The sequence below is a fragment of the Boleophthalmus pectinirostris genome, unplaced genomic scaffold (genome assembly GCF_026225935.1).
Source record: "Boleophthalmus pectinirostris isolate CB_2022bp ecotype Guang Dong unplaced genomic scaffold, ASM2622593v1 HiC_scaffold_7, whole genome shotgun sequence".
NCBI classification, from domain to species: Eukaryota; Metazoa; Chordata; class Actinopteri; order Gobiiformes; family Gobiidae; genus Boleophthalmus; species Boleophthalmus pectinirostris.
In genome coordinates, this window is record NW_026571473.1 from 14,718,967 (window position 1) to 14,737,319 (window position 18,353).

General features: G+C 37.9%; 1 long non-coding RNA gene across 1 annotated transcript; it reads right to left on the reverse strand.

Moving 5' to 3' along the window:
* Window positions 1–1,928: 1,928 nt before the first annotated feature.
* LOC129412081 (uncharacterized) lies at window positions 1,929–13,279 on the reverse strand. The gene is made up of 4 exons (XR_008633568.1): window positions 13,087–13,279; window positions 12,251–12,474; window positions 2,354–2,421; window positions 1,929–2,208 (listed from the first exon to the last, which is right to left on the reverse strand). It is a non-coding gene; the product is annotated as an uncharacterized LOC129412081 (long non-coding RNA).
* Window positions 13,280–18,353: the final 5,074 nt, after the last annotated feature.

Consider the following 18,353-nt stretch of genomic DNA (forward strand, 5'->3'; position numbering starts at 1 on the left):
GGTTACGTCACTAATGAACACAGCCTGCAGTCCACAGAGTAAAATTACATGATCAGCTAATAGTGCTAGTAATAGCAGCAGTAGCAGGAGTAGTAGTTGCCATTTCCATAATAAGGGAAATGCCTTTTATTTTGTATTTCTAAATTGTTACAGTGAGAGTTAACAATATTATTAAGGGTTTTGGATTTTATGTCATGAAATAAAGAATAAAAATAAACATTATAGGCTACATCTTATGTTTACTACTTATACATCTTTACTACTTTTTGGAGTTTAATTTGGAAACTAAACTTTACGTTTGGTTTGGTAAAGTGAATGTCATTTATGTGTTTTGTGTAATACCCCTATAAAGTCCAATATATTTTTTCACATTGTCAAACCCAAGACTCCTAACCCATTTTTGAAGGTTTTGATTTTCCCACATTTCATAACAAGAGCCTACTTAATTCTACTGTTCAGTAATCACTGCCAGCATTGTGCCAAAGAAGTAAGGCCTCAAATAATGAGGAAAGTCTATTTGTAAAAGTGGGCGAGCATCTGGGAGTGGTTGTGCAGGATGAGGCATCATCAAGGGGTCCCTGGCAGCACTGGCCATGCAGTGTTGGAAACATGTTCTTTCCAATATGCAGAGCAAAAACAAAACAAGGAGTTCCACCGGCGCACTGGGAAACACCATCATAAACAGTCACCTCAAAGAAATCACATGGAAACTTGCACTGTTACGACTTGACAAGACGCCCAGGACTCCCCTGTAATGAGGCGGGCGCACACAGCACTGCGCTATTCTCACTATTCAAACCATGACCAACAACAACACTGTTTGTTTTATATAACTTTCAGGGGAAAGAAATCTGCATTTTTGAATGGACTGAGCACTTTACAGACTCTGTGTTTCATTTTGTTGCACAGTTTTTATACAGTGTAGAGATCAAGATAGTATCATCAAACAACAAAGCCGATTTGCCAAGTCCAACTTTGGGCTTCTTTTTTTGTGTGGCTTTTGGGGGGCTTGTCACTGACCGATACTTTAACACCATAATATAGATGATCTTAGCTTCTTTTTTGTTGTTCTGCTTCATGTCAATAGACCCAATAATGACTGAAATAATTAGCTTTTTAAAATTTATGATCCTATTAAAAATAAGAGCACCTCAGTACACAAAACATTATTTAGTTTTAAAATTTTAGTTTTTATTTTCGTGGGGCTGGCACTACTTGTTAATCTCTGAAAATTTGGCAACCCTGTAATATATAGTATTATATATTATATACATACATAAAATGATCACACCCCCTTAGCTTCTCTGTGAAGTTTTCATTTTCATCATTAACTTTCTATCTTTTTAATATCCTTCAGACCCTAGGGAAAGCCAAATGTATGTCACCCAAAGGTGACATGTCCAATTCTGCACCAACTCATCCTTCCTACATGTCAGATACTGAAGCTGAATGTCCCATAACAAAGCACTGCATGGGTCTGAGGGAAGTGCTACCAGCAGATAACACACACACATATGAAAAGCATTGTCCTATTCTCCCTCCAGTCCACACCCACAGCCACGTTCTATAGGTGCTTGGATGTTTAGCACCAATCTAAAGGGACACAATCATGTATTTTTTTCACTTTATCATCACCTGCCTGGCTGTTGGCTTTACAATGCCCATTAGACTAGATGAGAAAAGGCAATGTCTACATTCAATTTTACATTCTGTAAAATTGTTACATGTGTTTGGACATTGTGTTGGATTTGTTCAGGTAAGTAAAAGTCTATTATAATGTCATGAATTTGTGTGGGTGCTATTAGCAACATGACACTAACAGATTAACCACTTACACTAGAGAATATAATATAATAATTAAGATAAGAATATAAATGGTGATAAATTCAAAATAAGTAGCAAAATAGCAAGAAACTGGGGTCAAATAAGGCATTATTATATAAAGGTATACGTACAAGTAAAGTATTGTTACAATATTAAGTGATACAATTGGACTTCATGTACTTTGTCAGTGTGTGGGATTACATTTTTTGCCAGAAGACCCATGTGGGGCTGCCAGGACTAATAGACATTACAAGAATATTATTCACTGCTGAAAAGGACATGTAAGAAATTCAATCCTGGTCCATAAGGCTCACCTCGTCTTGTGTCGTGAAGCATTCTGGGGGGTGAGGTGAATGGCAGGGCACTCAACACTCTACAGTACTCCTGTAATGTGCACAAAGAAAACTTGGCATCATAAACATATGGATCCATAGACATTTGTAACAGCATAGTAATGTAATTTGGCTGCATAACTAGAATAATATTTTAACAATCAATTTGCATAAGTTATAATGTTATTGATAATTACATTTTAAGAAGATTATTTTAGGTCCAGTGCTCATTCTATTGGCTTTGACGTTAATCGAAGAGGAATACCTTGAAATGAAAAAAGAGAAAAAAGAGCAAAATGCTGACTCTGTAATAAACAAATCAAAGTAAGTGGCCAAACATTGCATGAAAGCTTTTGGAAACACCGTTGACATTTAACAATTCCCATTCAGCCAATGGCGAAACATGTCAAAAGTACTATTGGAACATGTAAACACTGGAAGCCTCTCAAATGTCACCAGATCTGAAGTGTGTGTCACATTCCTCCATTCATTCAATGATTTGCTCCGTGAGCTTGTTTTTTTTTTTAAGTTCCAGAAATGGAAAATCCAACATGGAGGCACCCCTTATGGCGCACCAGATACAGGCCAGGAGACTGTTGGAAAGCTGCAGAGAACATGGATACATTTGAATTATATGACCTTGAAACTATTATGGGCACTATTCAGAAAATGACACCTTTGGTTAAAATCTATATATTGCCTGCTCCAAAACTTGATATGGGACATCACCTAGACATGTCATCACCTGTGGGCTTTCTCATATAGAGGCCTGCTTTCTACTTCATGAATGAGGTAATATTATTTTAAGATAAAAAGACAAGTAAAGCCTGGATAAAATTATGAGTCCTAAAATAAACTGGTTACTTGAGAAGGAACACTTTCAATATGTGAAGGCTGCACATATAGAGAATGTGCCATGTGCAATACAATTCAGCTTTTGACATTTGGTTTGGCTTATGGAAACTAAAATGCTATTACAGAATTTATTATGGTATAGACAATATATTCTTCTTTATGCCATCCTTTTGAAAGCCTATTTGATTCATTATAAACATTTGCCTGGGATCCAGAATATACATTTCTCTAAGACTTTACAAAGATGTGAGTCCGTTCACCATTCACTCTCCCATTTTGAGATGGGAGTGATTGAGAGGTGGATCAGCCAGTACAAAAACAAAACAAATATTGCTACTTATTAGGAAAAAGAAAGTAAAATAATATCAGAAGAGACTGAAAAACTTCACTTATTTCTCCAGAATCAATAAACGAAACACTAAACTCTGTTCATTTGAGGTGAGGGAAATTTTTGTTTGTAAATGATGGGTGACCAATGAGCTCCTTTGTTTCACATATGTCACTAAAGGTTAGTACTGGAGACGCAATGGAGGGACTGGGAATCAGACTGACTGATATTCCACTGTATAAAAAATAGTTTTCTGTTTTTTCCAGCCAAGATGGACGTGTAAAAGAAGGCAGTAAATATGAAGGCAGACGTGGTTTAGAGTAAATTGCATCATGGCTTTACTAATCTGCGTTATACAAATTAAAACATGAGTAGTTCTCTGTGCAGATGCTTCAGACCTTGTCATTTGGCCTTAATGTGTGTGAACAGAGCAGACCTTTCTCATGACAGCATGTCCAGTCCACACACAGACTTGATACTCTGTGTGATACTGAATGACGGAGAACAATAACACAAAACACTCCTCTAATGAATCATCAATGGGCAGGTCTGGAGACAAAACTCTGTGAATCAGCTTCATTTTCCTATCAGCAGTAATAATGCTTCCACCCCTCTCTGATGAATTTCCCTGGTGCTAAGTGGCTCAACATGCCTCCCATGTTTGGCTGTCTGAGGTCACATCCTTTAAGGAATTAAAAGCAGGCTCCTGCCCCGACCCCAAACTTAAACGCATTGATCTCACTTGGCTAAAGGCAACAGTACGCGCTTCTGACTGAAAATTGCGCACATTTTCACAGTTTTTTTCCCCAAGAGTAATCACGAAAGCTAACAGAAAACAGCTAATAGTGTGTAAATAGTGTATGTACTTGTCACATGTATCAGAAGTATCAAACTATTTGTTGAAAATGGGGGAAGTCTGCAAGATTACAGGAAACATTCTACCTGCAACGATTGTGATTTATTTTTTATTTTTTATACTTTTTATACAATTTTTTCTGTCATTTCAGTTTAAACGGCCCATATTATTCTGTTCCAAGTTATATGTCATTTCCCAACCCTGCATATTTACAGTCTGTTCCGCCTTGTGATGTCATGTAGTAATACCCGAAGAGCTTCACTGTGTTTTTAAACTCCGCACACCTTCACTAGAATCATTTGGACGATTTCAGACCTGGTATTACAAGGTGGGACAGGTATGTTTTTAAGGAGGTAACAGCATTCTAACATGGTTTAAAGCTCACAATTTTGTGTATTTTTTTATTAACTGCAACCATCACCATTGAATTTACCTTTAAACTTCAAATTTGAATATGCACTGTAGCTCTACAACTGAGCTACAGTACATGTAAAATGAATGAATCAGGCTTGAATGAGAAACAAACAAATGGTTCAGTTTCAACTTCTTGCCTGTTTATTCCCTAACATCTTTTACTTGAGCTTTATTGTCTCCATATACAAAAATTGGGCACCTACTTTGGGCAACCTGTCAGGAGCAGGGCGTGAGGGACCCATGTCCAAATCTTGAGTTAAGTTTGGTCAATACTGTGTAGCCTGTTGTGGATGTTTTGGTGCCTTGCCCTGTTACTGTCTTCTGAATAACTTCTCTGACTAAGTGGTACTGATGGGTGCTTTTCCCGCAGGCGAAATCAGCTTACAAGAAACTATTACAGTCTCTTTTATCCACTGTACTAATTGTTCTTAAGTTTGTTGGGTTGTAACACGTCACCCCTCGTTTTCCCGAATTTCCTCCTTGTATCAGCGTTAGACAGACACTAATTTGTGGGAATTGCTCTGTAATTTGGTCTATCTCTCACTTCCCAACATCTGTCTCCTGTTCCAAAGCTGCAGAATGCCCCTTTAAGACAATCTCTTTTAAAGTCAGCTGATTAGAACTATTAGCCACACTGTACCAAATGGCCCTCTGTCCTTTTAATGATATTATTTACAAACACTGTAAAGGTACAGTACTTGCAGCTACCTGGTCTGTGTGCCCTCAGCCTTATTGGGTTTACAGAGGAGCACATAGCCCTAGAGGGGCTGCTAGTTATTCTCTTTCTATATAGTTATTCTGTATCTATATAGATTTACTCTGGTGTGCATGCAGTTAAAGGTGCTGTACGTTCTTCGTTCTACTCTCTTAAATACTTGAAAATTGTGGCTATGCTTTGCAATGGTCCAGAGTTATTCCTCAATTACCTTATTCGCTCTGAGCATTTTAATTATTCAGCAGGATGAGTTTACAAACTGTTTTCACAAGTCTCAAAACCAGGGCAGAGTTTTGCTGTGACAGAAGATAATAGCAACTAGCATGCTGACATACACTTTCTGATTACCAAACAATAATTAGTTGCAGAAACACACAATGGACATAATTTTTCCATGAGAGCTCTGTACTAGGGCAAAACAAATTCGGCTCAAATTCATGGGACGAAATCAGTACTGGGACTTTAAGTTCAACATTGAAAATGATGAGAATACCTCTATTAGATCATCTTGATTATCATCAGTGTGAGTAGCAGTACAACTAACATTTTTAATTATTAACCTGCACGTTTTGTTTATTAAGGCCAGAAGTGCATCTATTTTAATATTAGCATATTTTACAAAGCATATTTATGAAGTGTAAGTCTCTTGCACTAATATTTTACCTTTGTATTGTTTTTGTAATGTTCAAACTTGAACACACCGGTGAAGGGACTGTGGTTGGACAAAAATCCAGAGCATACTTTCTTTTTTTTATTGTACATAGTGCCCAAGAAATAAATAATACTTAGCATTGTTAAACTATGCAAATTAGACTTTTTCTCTCTGACTTGGCAGCATTACATTTCCATGATCACCTTTATTACATGGTTCTTGCATGTATTCAAACAGCCATGCCCTGTCCGTGGTCCTGCTCGATGAGTAACTTCCCTCACAGACTCTCTGAACTCTTGAATGGAGCACTGTCTCTGTGTGCCAACTTCTGTCAATGCAACAGCCATTACTTTTTTGTTACTAAGTGCTTTGCAGCTTACCTCACAGTAATAAATTTGAAAGCAGCTGAAAATAAAATTGAATATGTTATTTATCTAATACTTCATTGTACTTCTCACAACACAAAATTAATTTTACATATAATATGGGCTGTTCTTAACTGAACCCCACATTAAAACTCACATCATCATCAGTCAGCTCTAACCTTTAAAAACATTCTCATTTGATTGTCCCAATACTTTAAAAGATCACGATTTCTTGTAATAAATTATGGGGTTTTCCTCTCGTCAGTGCCAGCTTAAGTGCATCTTCAATATAGTTGGAAATTTAGTGCGCTTCTTTTGGACTCATTCGCTGTGACATCCTATCAATTGCGTTTTTGGAGAATGACAATGGAAAGTTGAATAAGGAGGAAGCTGCAGAGTATGTGGTGTGTCAGCGGGATAAGTACATTTGTGGTAGTTTATGGGATACTTAAATGATACTCTCATTTAAGACACCCATACCTGAACCGTGCAACTGTGTCGACTATTATTGATAAGCATAAAATTGACCCATACTGTTAATAAATTAGAACAAAAAAATGAATGTATTTCAAATTATTATTTGCGCTGACTGCCTGTACCACTGTGAGCACCTTGAATAAACTTGTGTCTAAGTGTAAAAGTGAAACAGTAAAAAATGTTTCTTTCGATAGGGCACCAAAGACGATATGCATTTAAGCCAACTTATCTACGTAATATTCAACTTCCTGAATTTCTGAATTACTCTGAGTACACCATTCTTAAAAACCCCATTAGAGAGAGGAGCTTTTCAATGGACCGTAGTTCGTCATAAACCACAAAAGTTAATAATGAGGTCAGTACGACCTGAAGTTAATGTTCCTGTAAGTTGACGTTTTATCATTTGATTTAGTGGGATATTTGTGGCAGTGTGTTACATACTGTACATCTCCACTGTCACATCGGTCTCCTCCTGCCTCCTGCCGCTTTTTGGATCATAAGTCACAGATGAGTTTGGCCGGGCTCCATGTGCTGTGTGGTCATTAAAGCCAAAGAATACTGCCTACTTAAGCTTTCAGACTTGTGAAAAATGCTAAGCAAATAATGGCTGGAAGCACGAAGCAGTAGTCACACACTGATCTCACACTAATTTGATTGTGTTTTAAATAAATACCTGCCTAATAACAGAGCAGGTGCTTATACTGTACTATAGCCAACAGGAGGGGGCTTGACTGCAGAACTGTGGCTGGTCTTCTGGCACTCTTTGAAAGCCTCCTGAGGTCACACTGTCATCAAATATCAAGAGCCTTCACCGTCTGGGCTCAGGCTGATGGTGCTTCTTCTCTCCGCTGGATGTGCTCCGATAAGGTATTCCTCAACCACAGCTCTCTCACACACACTCCATTTGTAATGACTGTGTGCCACTCACAGATGTGGCTCTTTCTGTGCAAACCGATGAGGCAAAAATAACTCCTGAACTCAGGAAGCAGTCAACCTACGGTCACATTGTTGTCAATGGTCACCAGAGACTGGTCCAGCCACACAAACATTAGGCCTTGTTGCACAAGGTTCTACTCTGGTTTTTCTTCACTTATTAGTCAAATTCTGTTTAAATTGTTGTGTTGGATTGCACCATCAAATGTAGCAGTTTACATGGTTCATTTCTGATGTATTTCTTTTTTCATTTGTGTGTGTGAACATGATTTCAGTGAATGCCTTTGTACTGCTTTTGTCTATAGAACAACAATATAACTTCTACTCTTAACATTATCAGTAAAAACAAGTTACTAACAGTAAAAGCTGTATGTCCACTTGTGACAACAGGCACACATGTTCATCAAAGGTACTGGCAAAAGTCTTGACCATGACTCAGTGTTTGGTCAGTAGCGTTTTTCTTTTTTTCTTTGTTGTATCTTCTCCCAGTGACATCCGTGGAAACTTAAAGAGGAATTATGTGAGGTCCTGACTGAGGCTAAGTCCTCTTTCTGGATCAGAGAAAAAGCAGATCTTTGATTGAGTTTACCTTACGTCTTGAGCCACTCTGATGACTCCTTAGAGACTGAGGAAATAGTGTGATTGGTAACCATAAACAATTAGGAAGTCTTTGTCTTTGAATAACCACTCACTAGTTATCCAAAGTAAGCAGTACATAACTGAAGAAAAAACATAGGTAATGTAACTGTGTTTTAACTCTTTTTTTAATATATAAAGTTAGGCAATGGGTTCTCTTAGCCCAAGTTTAACACTTGGCACAGTCTCAGTGGAGCACATTACATCAACGCACAGAACAGATCTGGATTCTGAGTGACCCGGGTGAAGCCAATTAACTTCCCTGATGGTGAACCTGGTCTGGACTTCATATTTCATGAGCAGTGTCCACAAGTCCTGTTTAAGACTGTGGGGGACAAAAGACGTGCTTTGGAGGGAAAGGAAAAATCATCACATCCAGATGGAATTCATTTGTTTAAGGGCAGTCGTACATGTTTTTGACTTTGACATCCTACAAAACATTGACAACAAAACTAAAGATTTTTCAAGAAATAAGAGGGCTGGGTCAGGAATGGCATCTGGCACAAAATCTTTACAAAATAGGTTTGATGATATCTGTGTACTTTAAAAGGCAGATATTTTGCTCTTATCCCAAATGGAAAAGGCTAAAACATTATAAAAGTTATAATGTTAAGTATTCCCACTGAACATATTAGTCAAAGTCAAAACCGCCAAGTAAGAGTGGATTTGAGATAGGTTTAAGTGGCTGGTGACTATTGCCCAGTGCGGTGTGCCGCATGTGTTTTAATACGCAGCTCTGAGGCTGAGAACAGCACACCTGGGACACAGAGCACACTACGAGAGGAAGTGGTCCTCCGCCAAAGAAAGCAATAGAAATTTCCAACTAATTCACTCAGACCCCCCTCAAATGCCTCCTGTTAAGTCACTTTGACTGTGAAACAATGTCACTAATTACACATTTCAATTCTGCAGAGGAAAATAAAGACGCATGTGGTCCATATTAAGTCCTTAGTATTTCAGATATCCCTTAAATTAGCACTTTACTTTTAATTCACAGTGCAATTACACTGATAAACGGTTCTTAAATTCAAATTGTACCACAACTAAAAAGACTGGGTGAATGTTCGGGTTGTACACTGGAGAAGGTTAGCTCTGCGACTTCAGTTACGTAATGATTTTAATGTGTATTTCAAACTTTCGATTTCATTGCTTTTTCAGAATGTAGTCGCCAACAGGAGAAATTACCCCTAAGTGACGATTGTGCTGCAGGACGTGGAGGTAAAATATCATATCGTGAGTTGGATTTTCTACACTGTCAAACTTCACCACAGGCAGCGCTCATGGTGCTGGACCAGAGTGTGTTAAATGGAGCATTTCTGCAGAATTCTGTTGGAGGTTATAAAAGCTACAAGTTGATATTTTGTTTATTTCATTATTCATAGTTATGCTATTATGAATCTGTACAGACCATTGGTTTTAATGGCAATGGCTTTCCTCCTCTATGCATGTTTTGATGGGAACTTTAGTATGCCCTCAAGTTTTGAATTTTGTCCTCAAGGTTTTCTCAACATTAGTTTGAAAACATTCACAAGTTAGAAAAGAGATTTAACCAAAAATAGTTTTTTGTGTGTATTAGATAATTTCAGACTTCACCATCCCTAAGAAAATGACACAACTGTAACTGGTAGTCTGACTAAAGACTGACTCATTTGAGAGGGTTTATTATTATTATTATTTAAAAGGTCAAAGATTCCTACCTCTTTTGGGAGGTTTCCCCATTTTGGCTTAAAGGATTCTTATAGCTATGAGGTTTCCCATGCCCACTGCTTGTACAAGTCTTATACACTTATAAATAAATGTATTTGTATATCAGAAAACTTAAGCAAATTCATGTATTTCATTTACCATTAAATCCACTGCATCCAATTTTGAACCATGAGAGAAAAACGTATTTTAATTTGAACTGTTAGCCCAGCTCATTTAGTCCCTTTTCTCGCTCTGATATTGAACCATAACAGACAAGCAACTGTTAGGGATAATCACACATGGTTGTTTCCTCGTGATTCTCATCCGACAATGTGCCAAAACAGATTTTAAAAAAAAAAGTGTTTGAGTTGCAGCTATATGGTTTTCATCCAACAAAATGCCCCGTAATTTCATATCTTACAGTCGGGGATTCATCTCAGCTGACATTACATTACACTGCATATTAAGGGTAATAAAAGAAATAAAAGTTAAGTACATGACCTGAAATTCTGCTTATTGCCGTAAGTGAAAAGAGTCATTTAAATAAATTGCTGATACAACTGACTGTGGTCCTTTAGGAGGGCTTATACAGAAACAGTAATGCACATTGGACAGTTTAAGTCACCAATTTACATAACACATGCTTGTCATTGGGCTGTGGTAAGAAGTCCAATGTACCCAATGATTTGAGATGTCTATTAAAAATCTATATGGCAGATGATGTGATGTGGTAACCATGTAAATATGATCCACTTACTGTGCTGACAAGGTCTAAAATTACCCACATGCCAAATATGGACTCAATATATCATTTATTGCTTTTTACACTGGAACCACTTAAGGCGAAGAAGTGACTGGAAATCTCTTTTAACATGAGATAAGATGTGTTTTGGGGGTTTCCCTCAAAAACACAGCTGGTTCCTTTAAAGCCATCCTTGAACTGAATGACTGAATATTACAATGAAAGTATTACTGTACAGGAAGCTACGTGCTGTGACCGTTTTCCACGTCATGCGCTCCAGCAGGGCTTTCCTCTTGAGAGCAGATAGGAACTGGGCTTATGTCATCTCGGTCCCATCCCCACCACAAACATAGACTATCTGAGAGTCCAGTGTTTACCTCGTCACTTTTCCTGAGGTTATGGTGGAAAGAAACACGCTGATGAGGGGGAGCTAGGTAAGGTCACAACTAGGCAAGTCCGTGCAAACGCACACAACCACGAAATACAAAGCCAAAACTACAACACACAAACTAAAGGCAATAATAAATAATCATACAAAAATCTGTAAAGATCAAATCCACTCTTAACTGAATGTGATACATGATACAGTGATCATTTTCTCATTGGAAAGTTCCAATCCAGCATTTAGATTTTAGTCGTATTCTGCCAATCCACATTGTAAACAGATTTGAAAGAGCACCATCTCCATTTTCTACAGAGTGGGGTTCACTACCTGATTGAGATCACCATTGAGATATTATGGTTTTTCCATGTAATATTTCACAGTATGGCGCTGTCTTACATATAGTGAGTGGGTTCACCTCTCCACAGGTCTGACTTGTAACTTGACATGATAGCATTGCCTGCTTGCCTCCATAAACATCTCCATGGATAGAAGCAGACAACAAGCATTCCACCAGTAACGTCATAGTGAGATACTTGAGTCTTAAGAATATGGAATATAAGAGAAGGCCTTTTATCTGCATTAACAAATTAAGAGTATCCAACATGTAGTGACTGCATATGAAGTTTTTATAACGTAAATATAATTAGTGCAAAGGTTTCAGCTCATACACATTCTGTAGTCTTAACACCAGAGCCCAGTGTAAAAGAGGGTTGGACTTGATCATAATTAGCTGCACATTAGCACAGAGCCTGCAGTGTACAAGTGCAGTCGTCCCAAACAGGTATGGAAAAGGGAGCTGATACTAAACAGACCACTAGGAGGGGCACACAAGGAATGGGGTCCCACTTCATGAGCTCTCAAGGACCACCTTGAGTTGGATGACTCAGAGAGATGCAGGATTCCCATGTTTCCTACTCTAGATACCTTGCTTTATTTTAATCACACATGAAAAATAACTGAAACAGGAGCAGCGATTGCACTGCAGTAAGACAGACCAGAACATCTTATTTCCACTAGGGTGGTTGAGGTCTCCCTTAGAAGTTCGATCACCTGAGAGGAGCTCAGAGTAGAGCCACTGCTGCTCCATGTCAAGAGGACCAGATGAGGTAGCCCAGGCTATTCCAGATGCCTCTTGGATGCCTCCCAGGGGAAGTATTTGGGGCATGTCTCACCTGTGAGGAGGCACAGAAAAGACCCAGGACACACTGGCAGGACTGTGTCTCTTGGCTGTCCTGGAGGAGCTGGAGGGGTGAGGGAGGTCACTGCTCAGACTGCTGTCCCACATAAACAGAAGAAGATTGATGAATATGATTTCATAGAATGCATCTTGTACCTGTATTTATTTATTTATTTATTTATGTATTTTTACTTTAGCACAATGTACCTTATAATTCAAAATTAGATGGTTTCTGAGTCTTTTTTTTTTTTTTTTTTTACATAGTTACAGGTTGTTTTTAGTTGGTATTGTAAAATTTACTTACTCGAGTCAAAGTCTGTAGGGTTAGGGCACTAAAAGCCTGGCAGAGAAGGCACTCAAACATGGTCATGATTTGAGAGCATCTAATGGATACACGCCTGACCAAAACAACCACACTATTCCAGAATGTATTAAATAAAATCGGCTATTTATTAGTCAAATGTACCTGTCAGAAGTAACGCAAATACAAATGTACCCTGGATCACAATGGAGATCTTTTCAATATATCCAACCATAGTTTAAACCAGAGCACTCTCCTGTCTTCTATGTACACATATGGTAATGATCAGGACCATGCCAGTTGGGCAAGTCTTGTGGTTAGTCTGTGCACCGGCCAGTCATGGTGCCAACAGTGGTTAGCGACACAGCACATGATACAAAGCTGGTGTATCTCTGAATGAATACTTACTCCATCTGACGCTATGCTCCCGTGAACCCTGACTTCACTGTTACAGGACTCAAAGAGGAGCCAGCTGATGAGCGTTCGGCTGCTGTCCGTTTTCCTGCCTCAACTTTGTGGTTCACCAAAAAGGCTGAAACCAGAGAGCTTGATTTGCTTGCAATATGTGCTAAGACAAGTGATGTGAGATGAAACAGCGCAGCCTGCCATATTCCTGTGAGTACGTGCTGATTTGCAGTAGCACATGTTTTTTCTCCAAATAACCTTTTGACTGAGACAAATGTCTATCTTTTAACGCAATGTCCTGTCAGCAGTTAATGTTGTCACTTCCGCTGTCAAAAAACACCCCTCTCTTACACAGTATGTCCATTGTCATGTTATGAAGAAAAATATCAGTTAGATACTATGAAACTGTTGTTATAGCCTTGTAAATGTACCATATCTTGATTTTCTGCTCCTGTTTTGGCAGTGAAGAGACTGAAAACGTAAAGGTCCTATATTATGCAAAATTTATCGTGTGAGTTTTAAGCCATGTTAGTATATCGTTACCTCAAAAACATACCTGGAGTTGTGTTTTGTTTCATTCACACATGTTTTAGTAGTCCTTTATTATTAATCTGTCTGCATCTCCAAAGCTCAAAATGCTCCATTATAGTGATGTCATGCAGAGTTAGATTTCAAGTTAATAGCTACATTTAAACTTTCATTTTGTAGAGATTTCCGGCCTGAAATTATCAAATTGATTCTAGAGTTTCAAAACACAGTGGAGCACTTCCCACAGAGTGTTTTCAGATTGAGAGAAGAACTCAGCCTAAATATGCAGGATTTGTGTGTTAAACATGTGTGAATGAAACAAAACACAACTCCAGGTATGTTTAATGAGGAAACAATATTATAACATCAACCAGGAAATAACAGAATATAGACCTTTAATTTGCTCTGTACCTGTTGCAAGTAGAGTGTAGCTGCCTCAGTGAAATGTTTTTCAGTTCACAAATCTTGCAACACGTTTTAAAATGGTGCCAGAAAGCACACTACAGATGCCTTACGGGATGTTTTTGCATGGTAAAAAAGCCACAATGTTTCCAGCCCTTTTTTTAGTTCATATCAACATTCCCACCCAGAACAAGTTTACCTCGGCTGACTTTATAAACAGATAACACAGGAGGGGTCTGGTTTCCTATAACCACTGATAGTCCTCCAGGACGCTCTTCTCACCAAGTGCTCCGGTTCATCAAAGGTGGATCAAAAGACATTTTTATTGGGCTGCATATTTCCTGAGTTAAGACTATTGATACTTCTACAACTCTTCCCTCAAAATAACAGGCAGTACTGCACTGTCAAAGCCCTCTTATTCTCCATCTTTTTTATTTAATTTCAAGAGCCCATATTACACTATTTTCTGATTCATGTTATAATATTCAGGATCATTCTGAGGCTGAGTTATTCTCTCAAACAGAAAACACTAATACAGGAAGTGCTCCACTGTGTTTTTAAACTCCATACATCTTCACTAGAATAATTTGGATGATTTCTGCCCTATTTACCAATCTCTTCTGAACAAAAGCTAAAAAGTAGCTGCTAACATGAAAACTACCACTTCATGACATCACAAGCTGGAATAGAGCTTTTTGAGATTTGAAGATGTAGACAGATTAATAAATGGTAAAGGGTTGCTAAAACATGTGAATGAAACAGAACACAACTCCTGATATGTCTTTAGGAGGTAACATTCTAACATGCCTAAAAGGTCACAAAAGTCAAATTTGCGTAATATATGACCTTTAAGATACACTTTTATTATTTTTTTTACACCATTATAACATGTCATATTTTCCCAATTATTCAATGCCATTGGACTTAAGTCTAGTCACATACTGCAGCATTCTGTTGCCATTCTTTCAATGGGATCCAAGCATGGTAATTTGTTTGAGGATTTGTCCCAGTGTGTTACGTGTGTTATTTCATTAAGAAGCAATAGTGGGTGAAATTTGGCTGCCAATCACTTCATGACTGTCAAGAAAAAAGAACCCTCTAAAAGCAAACAGTGGAAAACACTTCTTAAGGTCACTTCTAGAAAACAAAGGTGTACAGTCATTTGATAAGAATCTAAAATAATTATCGCAATTCAGCAAAGCATTTAAATATTGCATAACAGCACAGTATGTCAAGTAAATTGTCTGTCAAATCTAGAACAGACTTAAAAACTTGAATGAGAATCCCCCTTCGGCAGAACCGGGCAGGAGCCAACATGGCAGAGACAGAAGGAACACTCCAAACGCATGCCCCATTACCAGTAAAGTAGCATGGGCTGACACTGTGCTTCACCACAATGCTCTCTGGTAGGACTTAAGGGCTTTAGACCCAGCCTCCTGCAGAGCAAACAGCCAGCACACTTGAAGGAGAAGTAGTCATACACGACAACAGTGCTACAAACCACTATGCACACACCCGAAGGGGCTATATTAAGCCTGTCAAGAGCTAAGCAAACAGAATGTGTGCCAAAGCAGACAGTGTAAGAGACCACACAAAATATTAAAAAGACTGGAGCTCATCTCACCGTTCACTTACGGTGCATATTATCACAGAAGGTAATTGGGGTAAGTCTCCACGCACTGTGTTGGCAGCAAATGATGCGCTTGTGAATGGGTTTGTCTTGCTATGTTAAAACTTGGCATCTCACTTAACTGTATTAACATAACTGATTTACTCTATTGTGCTTTGGCAATCAATCCACCCATAAACACACAATATAAAGAAGTCAGCATTTTAATTATTACTTCTGATGCAATTTCTCTAACTTTAAAAATGTGGGGAGCTTCATGGTATACAAGACAACCAAGAGCTAACAGCAATTATTTTGAGCTTTCCAGAGGGAGACAGTCTAAAAATCCAAGATTTCTCAGCCTTGTGTAAATGAATTAAAACACTTCAACTTCAACTCTGTTTTTGATGAAGAAACATTATAACATTGTAACTTAAAAATAATACAAAAAGCATGTGATATAAGGCCTGTAGCAACTCAGTACACACAATATAATAATTCTTGTTCCAGGATGTAATTACTGAAAAATCATTTATTTAAAAAATGGCTGTTTGGGTTTTGTTTAGATGAAAGATAACATTATTTGTTTCCTATCTACATTTTCAATTACCCAACCTATTTTGTAAAGAGATTGCTACAATTAATGTCCCTGTCAGGTCCCTTAAAATAACAACAATTGGAAGAAAATTATAACATGCAGTAACAGTACTAAGAATCCTTTTTCCTGGCTGCCAAAAAGAAGGTTGAGGGTGAAATCCTTGAGACACAGTTATTTTGTTTGTTCTCGTCCCCATTGTCCATCCATACACTGCAAACAAGCTTGGCCAAAATTTTAAATATAAAAACTTAAATCTATTAGAAAATGTTTAAAAGTAGTGAAATTATCTGTCCATGCAGCAAGATAATTTCTCTTGACAACTTATCTTAAAATAAACTACTTCTAGACTAGAATTAAGCAGTCTCTGGTAAGTGTTCATGGGCTGGAAATACGTTTATGCATGCTAAGTTTTAGACAAAACATACTTGAGTTTCAAACAGATCTGTAAAACAAAAAAAAAATGATTCTGAAAACAGGTGAAGTGTTGCAGGGGAAAATTATGCTAAATGGATTATAGCTTCTTTTAAACATTGTCTTATTATCGTTGCCTAAATTTAAGATTTTCTGACTAGTTGAGTCATGGAATAAATATATGTGACAATTTTTAAGATTATACAATCAATTCAAAGCTAGTAGATAATAAATCTGAAAACAAGATGAATAACCTGATATAAGTTTTAAAATCTTGGACTGATCAGAGAAATTTGCAGTGCACTCACTGGCATATCACGATAGATCCACTGGCCCTGCTACATCCATCCCTCTCATTAGATAACTTAAGGATGAGGTAACAGCATTGAAAATAGTTGGACTTCACTTTACCTTAACTTAGGTCATATTTCCCCTATTTCTTGTGGACCACCTTGACTATAGTGAACTTATTGTTCACTTCACCAAATGGGCAAACACTTTAAGTCATACTTTAATAGTGTCTCCAAATAGAGTTGTATTTTCATTACTGCCAGCTTATGTCATTTGACCCTCAAGTGAATGTAGATTGAGCTTTTTCACATTTAAGACAAAAGCCAGATGTTAGTAGGTCCTTTGGCAGGTATCAAGCAGGGTGACGAAAGGTGGCATGCCTAGTTTAATGGTGAGGTAAGAAAAACTAATATTAGCTCTTAATGACAAAGGGAGGAATACCGTCACCTAACTGCTTTGCGTCTAATTACCTGCTAAAGAATCGTGACCTGCTTGGTGCTTAACCCAGGCCATTGGTCATACATTGTTTTTGGCATCACATGTGCATAGAATGAAGCTCCTCCCAGATGTGAGGGCAACTAGAGGTCTTATTAAGTGAAGAAGTCAACTTCTTTACAACCACCCACTTATGGGTTCTCTTCCGTTCCAAAAGTATATTACTTATTTGGAGAACATAATAACGATTATCCAGAGCAACAGGGTGGCCTAGTGGTTACAGTGACCCTCCCATCATGTAAAGGACAAGGGTTCAATGGCAGTAACAGCCCTATGAGCTGGCCAACTGCCCTTCAGCAAGATGTTAAAACCACTCACTCAGTCAGTCCAAAGATGACAGTTAGCCACATGTTAACATGCTCTGAATTAAGTGGACTACTTTTTACTTTTTCATATTAAACATGGGATGCCAGGTCCTACTAAAATACTGTCAGTCATGAGGCAGAAAAACTTGCAATCAAAGTGTATCTTCATTTATTTCATTTATTTCATAGCACTTCATTTGTCTGAACTGGACATGGTATTGTGTGGGTCCAGATGATAATTGATGGTAGTAGTGCATGCAGTTATAATCACTGCAGTCATCTGACTCAGCTCTGGCAACATTATCAGGCCTGATTTCCGAGATAATCACAGTATACCCTGACCTTCACTCTGCAATAAAGAGAAAATCACAAAACATTGCGTGGACCACAAAATTACCAAAGGCAATGCCATTCATCATCACACATTGACCCTCCATAATACGCAGCTAATAATATTTAAGATGAATCTTCATGGAGCTCTTCTTATTTCTTATTTCTTATTTCTTATTTCTTGTTTCTTGTTTCTTGTTTCTTATTTTATTTATTTGTAAAGAGACAGCACATATTAATGAAAATAAAAAATGTAAAGATTATAGCCAACGTGGCTAATTTCCATCTTCAGTACCTCAGC